General features: G+C 35.4%; 1 protein-coding gene across 15 annotated transcripts in view; it reads right to left on the bottom strand.

Moving 5' to 3' along the window:
- The window catches only part of NAALADL2 (N-acetylated alpha-linked acidic dipeptidase like 2), a 1,372,789-nt gene that overhangs the window by 1,135,170 nt on the left and 224,694 nt on the right, over positions 1 to 12,925 (bottom strand). The window contains exon 4 of one of the 15 annotated variants that reach the window (XM_063662432.1): positions 11,936 to 12,053. The exons of the other annotated variants lie outside the window; for them this stretch is intronic. The gene's annotated coding sequence lies outside the window, so the exon portion shown is untranslated. The remainder of the gene's footprint in view (positions 1 to 11,935; positions 12,054 to 12,925) is intronic. 15 annotated transcript variants of the gene reach the window in all.

Raw genomic sequence — 12,925 nt, 5'->3', positions numbered from 1 at the left:
TGTTCTCACTAAAAGCCTCAATAAATTGCTGAAAACATTGGAACATAAAATCAAACTCAGTAGACTTACTGAAAATATTTTTTTCCTTCACTTAACATGGTTATACAATGTGTCAATTATCTAGTCACTTAGAATTCTCAGGAAGAAAGAAACAACTTTCTCTATAGAGAATCACTTGGCTTTCATAATACTCAGAGTATTTGCATAATAACACTGCTACAGCTGCAAGGTTAAATCCATTAATTTATTGGGAACAGAACAGTCTGTTCTGGTTGGCTGTTGCAAAAATTGCTTTTTGCACTTGTCTTTTTTACCATCAAGTATTTGCTGTGAGCACACAATTACTGCAGCAAAGCCTATGTTGCCAAGCGAGGAAACTTATTTAACATGGAAAGTGGTGAACACTTCACTTTATGAAAATGAAAAAAATTAATCTTGAAAAGCTCCCTAATTAACATTTTCTCTTCACCAGTTGTTTCATAGGATAAAGTAGAGGGTGGCAATTCAGATGAAGGTTAACTAGATGAACCCATTTCTGCAGCAGCTCTCAAGTGCAAATGTCATCCCTAAATAGTCACATTTCAAAACTAGGAATAATCTCAAAGCTCCTTTAGGTGTTTTTCCCCACTAAACTGGTAAATTTAAAAGTGAAATACTTATTCCCAAAAGTTGCTAAAGGAACAAACCATCTCTTGAAGTTCATATTTATATACTCAATAATTGCAATTTAATATAAAGCAAATATATTTTTCTATTAATTCACAGCAGAAATCATTAAAACAAGAAAAGGTTAGGTTAGACCAAAAGTTACATCACATCTTGAAAACCAGTGGCATTCAGTCAAATATCAATAATGTATATAACCTATAACTAAGGTGAGAAACATTTTCTTATCTAAGACTACTGAATGACAGAAAACAGAATTTGAGAACACTCAATTTAAAAAAAAAGTAGAAAACTTATAAATTGTTTGACTGGTTTAAAAATAAATAAAGTCAGTTATAAGCCTAAATAACATATTTAAGCATTTTATGAAGGTCACTGAGTAGATTCTGGGATGAGAAGAGAAAGTCAGAAAAAAACATACAAAGAGTGAAGGGAGAAAAGAAGTAAAAAGGCAGGGAAAATGATAGTGTAAAAAATAGACCCTGTTTCCTCATCAACTTCAATAATTTGCCTCTTCCCGCACCTGCTTTAGGCCCAATAAAAGGGTAGATAAGTTATTTAAAAGGAATTATTTCCACCAAAAGCTAAAATTCAACAAATATTTTCAGTATTATGTGTAAAACCCTTTTCAAACTACAGACTACATAAAGATAGGTGGGAAAAAAAAAGGAAGAGTGGTTAAGTAGAAATGGGACATCATCCGTTGAAACAAGCTCCATTTCACAGTATTTGTAGATTTTCAATACATACAACGACAAGACATGTATGGCTAGGAATGGCTGTCTCCTTACCTTTTAGACATGCTGATATGGTTTGGATCTGCATCCCCACTAAATCTCAAGTTGAAATGTAATCTACAGTATTGGAAGTGGGGTCTGGTGGGAGGTGTTTGGATCATGGGCATTGTATCCCTCATGACTGGCTTAATGTTAACCCCTTGGTGATGAGTGAGGTCGCGTGAGATTTGGTTGTTTAAAAGTGTGTGGCACCTCACTCCTCACTCTCTCTTCCTCCCGCTTTTGCCATATGACATGTCTGTTCCCTCTTCTCCTTCCACTATGAGTTAAAGCTCCCTGAGACCTCCCCAGAACCCAAGCAGATGCCAGCACAATGCTTGTACAGCCTGCAGAGCTGTAAGTGAATTAAACCTCTTTTCTTCATAAACTGTCCAAATTAATACATTTATAGCAATGCACAAATTGCCTAACACAGCTGCCATTTTTTTTATTTTTTATTAATACATAACATTTGTTCAAATGTATGTGGTACATGTGATATTTTGATACATGCATGCATTGTGTAATGATCAAATAAAGGTATTTAGCATATCCGTCACTTTGAGGATTTATCATTTCTTTGTGTTGGGGACATTTTAAATCTTCTCCTCAAGCTATTTTGAAATATAGAGTGTACTGTTTTTAAGCATAGTCACCCTATTGTGCTAGCCAATGCTGTAACTTACTCCTTCTATCTAACTGTATCTTTGTACTTATTAACCAAGCTTTCTTCATCCTCTCACCCCCCGAACACACCCCCTTCCCAGCCTTTGGTAACTATCATTCTACTCTCTACCTCCATGAGATCAGGTTTTAGTTCTTACATATTAGTGAGAATTTGTAATATTTGTTTTTCTGTGCCTGGCTTATTTCACTTAACACAATGATCTGCATTTCCATCCATGTTGCTGCAAATTGCAAGATTTCATTCTTTTTTTTACAGCTGAACAGTATTCCATTGTGTACACATACCACATTATCTTTATCCATTCATTAAGCCAGCCAATTTTCTATCATTACTTCAAGGCCCATAGCAAATGCATTTCCATGTATGATGCTGCCCCAGATTCTCACAGCCTAAAATACGTATTTCTGCTTCCAAGTTCCTATGTATTTATTCTTTTTTATGAACTTTAATTTTTATTACAGTTACATCATGAATTCCTTGAAAAAAAGAATTGCTCTCAGTTACCTGTTAGCCCCAACACCTTGCCCAATGTCTTGCATAAAGTGGGCTTGTAAAAACCATTTAGTGAATACCTTTTGAATAAGTTGAAATTATTCCAGCTGAAAGTATTCCATTGGCCTAATTCTCACACTTAAAATGTATCTTTTCTTTATTTTTTCTATTTTATTCTTTAATAACACATCACATCAACTTAGATGGAACTTCCTTTAAGTAGGCTTTAATCAACACAGCAGCCAAAGGGATTTTGTGAAAATATACATCAGAATGAGACATGCCTCTGTGTACAACCCCATGACAGTTTCCCCTTTCATTCAGAGTACAAGCCACAATCTTTATAATGGCCTAGGATTTCCATGACCTTGCTGACTTTCTTTGCTTTCACTCTCTTCCTTATCCCTTCATTTGAGTTACAGTGACCACCTCACCACTTCTCAAACACACTAGGCTTCTCTCACTTCAGGAATCTTGCACTTGCTGTCCTCAAGGCCTGGAATACTCTTCTCTTTAACAATCACATGGTTTACTCCCTGAGCACCTTCAGATCTTTATTCAAAAATCACTTCCCTTAGACCTTTCTTAGCCTATCTTCTATAAAACTGTGCTCCCTGACAGTTCCTATTCTACTTCTCATTAGAAAGTATTTCAGCCTAACATATAATACACACATCCCATTATCATCATCACCATCATCATATAGGTATGATCTTATACTACATTAATTTATTTACTTATCTTGCTAGAACACAAGCTCCAGAAGGTCAGGAATTTTTATCTGATTTGCTCAATGTTCTATTTCCATATGATAGAATAGAGCCTGACCCCATAATAGGCCCTCAATAAACATGTACTGAATGTTGATTAGATCAGTACAATTTTCCACACATCTTTTGGCAAAGTGAGTGCTTCTGAGTAGATTAAAAAACTCTTATTGGTATTTGTAGCCAAATACGAATTTGTTTCACTTTTAAAGTTTTTACAAAAATAAATAGCTATATTCCAAGTATGAAGTATAGAGAACCAAAGTTTAGCTATTGTCCCAATGTGGGAAAGAAAAAAAGTAAACATTGAAATGCATTGTGCTAGGGCAGCAAAATCACACAAGGGCAGAGGAAATGTGAATCATAGGTGTCTCTTGCCTTACCTTAATCAGTTAAGGATATTTAGAATATTCTTAGTTCAGAATTTAGGCAATGTATATCCACACATTACATTACTCAGAAATACTTATAAAGGATTGTAGAACAACTTAAAACAATGCCATCATCACCATTGTCATCATCATCATCATCATCATCATCACAGCAGTTAACATTTATTGAACCAGACACTTCACTAAGAACCTTGTAGGAATTATTTCATTTGACCATCAAAGAACCTTATTTGGTCAGAAATGCTGAAATCTTCATTTTCACATATGTGGACACTGAGCTTCAAGTTTGCAGCGCCAAAAGCAGAAATGCTAGGCTTCAAACCCAGGTTCCTATAACTCCAAAATCTACGCTAGGAACCTCTGACAAGTGTAAATGTTTTAACCTAAAGAATAGAAGGTGAGGGGGTAAAGGGATATGAAATCTGTTTACTCATATTCAATTGATTTTTCCTGGATAGTATTTTTGACATATTTTCATATGTTTTCATTAGTCTTCAAATTCATCACATCATTGTGCCTAATGTTTGAAAGAATATGATTGATTTGGGGAAACTGTGTTAAGGACAGAAACAGTTCCTCCTCTTCTCTCCCTCACCACACATTTTCAGTGGTCCTAACTAAGCCTCAAGAGTGCAGGGGTTGTGTCTATCTTTCCCACATTGTTTTTTCTAATATCTGGGAGAATACTTCATACAGAGTAGGTAATTAGTAATTTTTATAAAAATGATTTCACTAGGACCCCAACAATGGACATTACCAAGAGATAGCATTTCACTTAATATAAGTTATAGAACTTCCTTGAACTCTGACCGTCACTGGAATAAACTACCTCATAAGTGTGGAAATTCCCCTCATTAACGGTATATAAACAATATGTGGTTGAGTGTATTAGTCCATTCTTGCATTGCTATAAAGAAATACCTGAGACTGGGTAATTTATAAAGAAAAGAGGTTTAATTGGTTCACGGTACCACAGCATGTACAGAAAGCATGATGCTGGCATCTGCTTGGCTTCTGGGGAGGTCTCAGAAGTTACAATCATGGCAGAAAGCAGAGGCGAAGCAGCCACATTTTACACAGCCGAAGCAGGATAAAGGGTGAGAGAGGGAGGTGCTACATGCTTTTAAACCACCAGATCTCAGGAGAACTCACTATTGTGATGACAGTACAAAGGTGGATGGTGTTAAACAATGAAAAACCACTCGCATGATCTAGTCACCTCCCACCAAGCCCCACCTCCAGCATTGAGAATTACATTTCACCATGAGATTTGGGCAGGGATTCAAATCATATAAGGCGTTAGAAAGTATCAGTTCACTGCTAAACAAAGGGACAAAATGACTTTAAAGGTAAACAGAATATATTATGTTGAATTATATGAAATTATTATTTTTAAAGATCAAAAATCAATAATTTCCTACAGTTCAATGCATAGAAAACTCAAGATTGAAAAGACTTGATGACAACTCATTATCTCTTCTTAAATGGAAATATTGTCTTGCCTCTTGAGCTTACCAAAGAGGACTTTCAACACTACCAGGAACCTTTTTAGTATTTAATAAATTTGTGTTGATTATTGAGTCTGGGAAGAAAAAAATAAACAAATTACAAACACAAAGAAGTAAACTAAAAAATAAGTAATAGGAAAAGACAAATTTATCAATGGAAAAAGAAAAGTACAGCCAACAATAAAACTCTTGTGGTTTCATTCTAAACTCAGCTGCAAAAATGTAGCTAAAAAGGTAATTAAAAACTTCAAAACAATAATGCATATATATGAAGGATGTCCACTCCTGCCACTTCTATTCAAAATAATACCGTAAGTCCTAGCCAGAGCAACTAGGAGAAAAAAAGAAATAAAAGGTACCTAAATTGGAAAAGAAGAAATAAATTCATCTCTGTTTGTGATGATATGATCTTATATGTACAAAACTCTAAAGTTTCCACAAAAAAACTGTTAGAAATAATAAGGAAATTTAGCAAAGTTGCAGGATACAAAATTGACACACAAAAATAAGTTCCATTTCTACAGTGACAATGAAAAATCTGAAAAATAAATCAAGAAAATAATTTTATTAACAATCAGTCAAAAAGAATACTTAGAAATAAACTTAACCAAGGAGATAACAAAGAACATGTACCCTAAAAGACAGAAAACATTGTTGAAAGAAATTAAAGAAGACACAAATGAGTGAAAGGACATTTGTGTTCATGGATTGGAAGGCATTATATTGTTAAATATTCATACTATCTAAAGCTACCTACAGATTCAATTTACTATCTATCAAAAATCACAATGGCATTTTTTGCAAAAATAGAAAAAAAAATCCTACAATTCATATGTAATCTCAAGGGACCCCAAATAACTGAAACAATCTTGAAAAAGAACAAAATTAGAAGCATCACACTTCCTAATTCCAAAATACAGCAGAAAGCTACAGTCTTCAAAACAATGTGGTACTGGCATAAAGACAGAAATATAGACCAATGAAACAGAATAAAGAACCTAGATATAAACCTTAACATATACGGTCAAATTATCTTTGACAAGAGTACCAAGACCACATAAAGAAGAAAACACAGTCTCTTCAACAAATGGTGCTGGGAAAACTGGATAGCCACATGTAACAGAATGAAGTTGACCCTTACATGATATCATATTAAAAAATTGGACTCTAAATAGATTAAGACCTAAATATAAGAGTGAACAGGCAATCTACAGAATGGGAGAAAATTTTTGCAATCTACTCATCTGACAAAGGGCTAATATCCAGAATCTACAATGAACTCAAACAAATTTACAAGAAAAAAACAACCCCATCAAAAAGTGGGCAAAGGATATGAACAGACACTTCTCAAAAGAAGACATTTATGCAGCCAACAGACACATGAAAAAATGCTCATCATCACTGGCCATCAGATAAATGCAAATCAAAACCACAATGAGATACCATCTCACACCAGTTAGAATGGCAATCATTACAAAGTCAGGAAACAACAGGTGCTGGAGAGGATGTGGAGAAATAGGAACACTTTTACACTGTTGGTGGGACTGTAAACTAGTTCAACCATTGTGGAAGACAGTGTGGCGATTCCTCAGGGATCTAGAACTAGAAATACCATTTGACCCAGCCATCCCATTACTGGGTATATACCCAAAGGATTATAAATCATGCTGCTATATAGACACATGCACACATATGTTTATTGCGGCACTATTCACAATAGAAAAAACTTGGAACCAATCCAAATGTCCAACAATGATAGACTGGATTAAGAAAATGTGGCAAATATACACCATGGAATACTATACAGCCATAAAAAATGATGAGTTCATGTCCTTTGTAGGGACATGTATGAAGCTGGAAACCATGATTCTCAGCAAACTATCACAAGGACAAAAAACCAAACACTGCATGTTCTCACTCACAGGTGGGAACTGAACAATGAGAACACATGGACACAGGAAGGGGAACATCACACCGGGGCCTGTTGCGGGGTTGGGGGAGGGGGGAAGGATAGCATTGGGAGATATACCTAATGTTAAATGACGAGTTACTGGGTGCAGCACACCAACATGGCACATGTATACATATGTAACTAACCTGCACGTTGTGCACATGTACCCTAAAACTTAAAAGTATAATAAAAAAAAAAGACCTCAAATTGTAAGACTCCCAGAGGAAAACACAGAAAGCAAAAATAGACAAATGAGACTACATCAAACTTAAAACTTCTGGGCATTGAAGGACACAATCAAGGGAGTGAAAGGCAATGTATGGAAAGGGGAAAGTATCTGCAAATCATACATATAATAAGAGGCTAACATCCAGAATATACAATGAACTCCTATAACTCAACAACTACAAAAAGTAGCCCAATTTAAAAATGCCCAAAGGAATTAAATAGACCAAAGAAGACATATAAATATCAACAAGAATATGAAAAGATGCCAAACATTACTAATCATTACAGAAATGCAAATCAAAACCATAAGAAGATATCACCTCACACCTACTAGAGTAACCACTGCAAAAATAAGAACAGAACAAGTTTTGCAAGGATGTAGAGAGAATGAAACCCTGGTGCATTGCTGGCAGGATTATAAAATGTTGCAGCTGCTATCATAAAAAATATAAAGATTTATCAAAAAAGTTAAAGTAGAATTGTAACTGAGTACCCCCATTTTTCTAAGAAAAATAGAATGAGTTACTATTTTTAAAAAAAGAAAACATTGTTATTTTCTCTTCTTTTTTCCAATTCGCCCTGTTCTCTACTTCCTACTTATTCCTTTAGAAATAGAATTATCACCTTTAACCTCCCCTTCACCAGACACTTCCTATAGGACAAGTTCATCTAATTATGAGCTTAGAAGCTCCAGAGCAGAACTCTCACCACCAGGAGATTGCCTCAAGAGATAACAGTCAATTTACAACCCAAAGTATGCCCACTATAAAACTCTCACTCACCAGGAGACTGCCTTGAGAGACAACATTACAACTCAAAGTCTTGCTATAAAAAAAAAACTCCCATCTGGAGAGTTTTCAGCCACCTCTACCTCATTTCTGCCCATGAAAATGCCAACTCAACTGCATGGTAGATAAGGCAAAAAGCTAGCATGTGGACCTTCCACCAGCTCACTTCCTCCCCTGTGTATCATTCATGATAAGACCCCTTTAAAAGTGCCTCCTTTCTGCTCCAAAATCAAAGCAGTGCCCTTAAAGCAGGAAACCCTTGCTTCTTCCCTCAGCTAGCTTTGGAATAAAAAGTCTCTTTCTTTATACCAGACCTCGCTCTTGTTAATTGGACTCCTCAAGCAGCAAGCAAATAAACCTACATTTCGCTTACAGAATTACCAAATGATCCACCAATCTTACTTCTGGGTATGCATACAAAAGAACTGAAAGTAGGATCTTGAAGAGATACTTGTTCAATGCAGCATTATTCACAGTAGCCAAGAGGTAGAAGCAACTCAAATGTCCATCAATGGATGAACGGATAAAGCAAATGTGGTAAATGCATTCAATGAAATATTATTTAGCCTTAAGAAAGAAGGCAATCTTGTCATATGCTACAACATAAATAAACCTTGAGGACACTATGTTAGATGAAACAAAACAGTCAAAAAAAGACAAATACTGTATGATTCCACTTATATAAACTGTCCAATATAGTCAAACTCATAGAAACAAAAGGAGAATGGTGGTTTCCAGGGGCTGGAGGTTGTAGAAAATGAAAGTTGTTGTTCAATGGGCCCGGAGTTTCAGTTTTGAAATATAAAAAATTCTAGAGTTTTGTTGAACAACAATGTGAATATACTTAACACTACTGAAATGTAGACTTAAAAATGGTAAAGATGGTAAATTTTATGTTATGCATATTTTACCACCACTAAAAAAGTATTTAAAAATGGATGGCTGTAGCTATGCAGTGGCACATAAATCAAATTTGTATCCACAAATGAATATTTGTTCTTTCAATGGCTGGTTGCATGCACTGTTTTCATGTTGGTATATTTACATAAAACAGAAACGATGCCCAAACAAAATTATGTAGTGGTAATCGAAGCCATAAGTTTTAAACCACACTTCAAGGAAAATCATCTATATAAAAATTGACTTCTTAAAAATTATAATAAATTTTATGCTAAGATATAGCTATTTTTAAATTAGGGAAGACAATGTAGTTGTTTTAGAAATAACAATTCAACAAATGTAAGTAATTCATACTATTCGTGCTTGGTGTTTGCAATAGCTGAAGAAATAATTTTGGTTTGTGCTGTTATCTATGGCAACTGTAGTACATTTATGATTACTGCACAGGCCTAGCTTAATGAGAATATTAATTATCAAAATCTATTTTTGACTTAATAGAAATATCTGATACTTACATGCTATTTTATGCTTCTATGATAAGTATATCCGGATACAAGTAAGTGTGTATTATGTTTTTTTCCAGTTTATAGACATGGAATAAACTATACCCCAAAAAATGATATGTTGACATCCTAACCCTAGGTACCTCTGAATGTGACCTTCTTTGGAAATAGAGTCTTTGTAGATGTAATCAAGACAAGGTCATACTGGATTAGGGTGGACCCCAAATCCAATGACTGTTGTCCTTATAAGAAAATAAAATTCAGACACAGAAAGAATGGAGAATGCTATGTGAAAACTGAATAAGAGAACAGAGTAATGCATATACAAGTCAGCAACACCAAGGATTGCTGGTAAGTACAAGAAACTAGGAGAGAGGCATGAAACAGATTATTTTTCAGAGCCTCCAGAAGGAACCAACCCTGCCAACAACTTTTAGATATGTAGCCTCCAGAATGGGAGACAATAAATTTCTGTTTTAGCCAATTTGTGATATTTGTTATAGCATCCATAGGAAACTAATACAAACCACACGTGTGCATATATGAGGAAGCAAAATTTTCATGAAGGAACATCAGATTGCAGTTTTGCAGTGCAAACCTGGATTCAAATCTTGCCCCAGTGATTACTTGCAGTGTTATTCTGAACACTTATTCTCTCTGACATCCATTTTCTCCTGTGAAACTTCAGTAATTGCATTGTGAAGAATAAATACAATAACATGTAATGACCAGAACCTGCCACATGATAACAGCACTACAAATAATAAAGGTAGTAACACTTAACATGAGAGCTGAGGTTGCATGCAGCACACTCGATAGCACCAAACAACCTGTCTTTCCTAAAGTAAATCAACAGCTTGACACAGAGCCAGGCCCAGAACCCAAGTACCTGATTCCATGTATAATGTGTTACCTCTACATTAGAAATCTAGGATTTCTCTAATTTATTTCCTATTTTTCTTAGGGCTGTTTGGTTTTTCCCCCTACTGTTGGCAGAAAATCTCTACGTAATGCTCATAATAATTCCAAGGAAATGTTCTTCTCTTAATTTGTGGCTCAAACAGGTATAATTTCTTCTTTCTCAAGTCTGCTGAGAAGTACTGCATCAATGGTCAGGACATGGACACAATTTCCACAAGACTGAGTTTAGAGTCTACCTTGAAATGAAAAATGGATCTGATATTTAGAAGATGAAAAATAGCAAGCTAGCCTGTGGCTAAGCAACTGAATGTTCCACTCTGGCACAAGTTGCTTGGTATGCTGAAAATTCTTCCATCTTAAGATTTGAAAGACAGAATGAAGACCTAGGGGACTTTGTTGGTTCCAGTGATCTATCAAGTAACTTCAGGAAACCTGAAAAATTTGGATCATTTGGCATGTATAATGCCAGACACATTCAAACCAGTGAGATAGTAAATCAATATTCCCTTTAAATTATGAGACAAAGTAGCAAGCACAGGAGCACAGCACTTGCCAGAATAAGAGCACCCACCAGAATTATCATTTGCACACAATACCAGAAACTAAATGTTCAGACCATTAAACTGTCCATCACAACACTCTGACTGGATAACCACTAAAACATATGTAGGTATGTATACATTTAAAAACACATAATGTATTTAACTGATGCCACCAAGAAAGCACTATATTTTTAATACAATGTCAAAGAATGAAATATTTATGACAACATCAATTGATGCTAGTAGTGAAATCAGTCATTAAAAAGTCATTAATTGCTTATTGGTATGACACCCAGTGCTTCTAAAAACCCCATAAAAAGATTCTCATAGTTCATGATTTATGCATTAGTAAAGTATTACAGTCAATGTGAGACTATTTGTTTAGCCCCAATCTGGCTATCCTTCATGCAATATGTCTGATCGCTATAAGAATATGTAATAGAAGGCCATTAATTGTTCGGTATTAAAATGCTTTAGAATTATGAAGAAGCAATATCATTTACCAATTGTTTCAAACTTAAATTGTACATGTATTTTCATTTAATTACAACTACTATTTTTGATTTTGATATTTTCTCAGCAGTGGTATACTTCTTGCTTGTCATATTGCAGAGGGGTTGGCAGAATTGCAGTTGGCCAAGAAATACAGTTGAATAGCCAGGCGTGGTGGCTCACGCCTATAATCCCCACACATTGGGAGGCCGAGGCTGGTGGATCACCTGAGGTCAGGAGTTTGAGACCAGCCTGACCAACATGGTGAAACCCCCCTCTCTACTAAAAATACAAAAATTAGCTGGGCGTGGTGGCGCATACCTGTAATCCCAGCTACTCGGGAGGCTGAGGCAGGAGAATCGCTTGGACCCAGGAGGCGGAAGTTGCAGTGAGCCGAGATCGCACCATTGCACTCCAGCCTGGGTGACAGAGCAAAACTCTGTCTCAAAAAAAAAGAAATCCAGTGAATACAGTAAATGAAAGTCTCCATTACTGACATAGTTTAGATGTTTGTCCCCTACAAAGTTTATGTTAAAATTTGATCCCCAATGCTAAAGATGGCGCCTAGTGGGAGGTGTTCAGGTCATGAGGGCAGATACCTCATGAATGGCTTGGAGCTATTATCTCAGGATTGAGTGAATTCCCACTCTTAGTCCTCTCAAGATCTGATTGTTAAAGAGTTTTAGACCTCTCTCCCCTCTGTCTTGCTCCTTCTGTCACCCTGTGACAAGCCATCTCCCCTTCCCGTTTCTGCCATGACTAGAAGCTGTCTGAGTCCGTCTCCATAAGCAGATAGCACTGCCATACTTCTTGTACAGCCTGCAGAACTGGAAGCCAAATAAACCTCTTTTCCTTATAAATTACCCAGCCTCAGGTATTTCCTTTATAGCAATGCAAATACACTAAAACAATTATTATTATTTTCACATCTGGGTACATATTATCTTTAAACACTCATATCTACAAATATTTGAAACTCATTTTATGTTATTTTTGTCATCCATTTTTCAAAAGAAACTGAGATAATATCAATGGACAAAACATAGTTTTCTCCAATTATTCACTAGTATATTTATATAAATATTTAATTTTCCTTTTTTCAAGTAAATTTATGTTTTTAAATGCCAATGGAATATATTTTTAAACAATACTCATCTACATTAAAATAGAATATAATGCTTTGTAAACAACTGTTACATTATTATCTAATACCAAAATTTCCTACAAAAAATAGATAAATAATACCTACATGGCTTTACACTAAAAACCTCCCTGCTTTGTTTGATAGATGAGTGTCATCTATGTAAAATA

The sequence above is a fragment of the Pongo pygmaeus genome, chromosome 2, assembly GCF_028885625.2.
Source record: "Pongo pygmaeus isolate AG05252 chromosome 2, NHGRI_mPonPyg2-v2.0_pri, whole genome shotgun sequence".
Taxonomy (NCBI): domain Eukaryota; kingdom Metazoa; phylum Chordata; class Mammalia; order Primates; family Hominidae; genus Pongo; species Pongo pygmaeus.
This window is presented reverse-complemented; position numbering and strand designations above follow the sequence as displayed.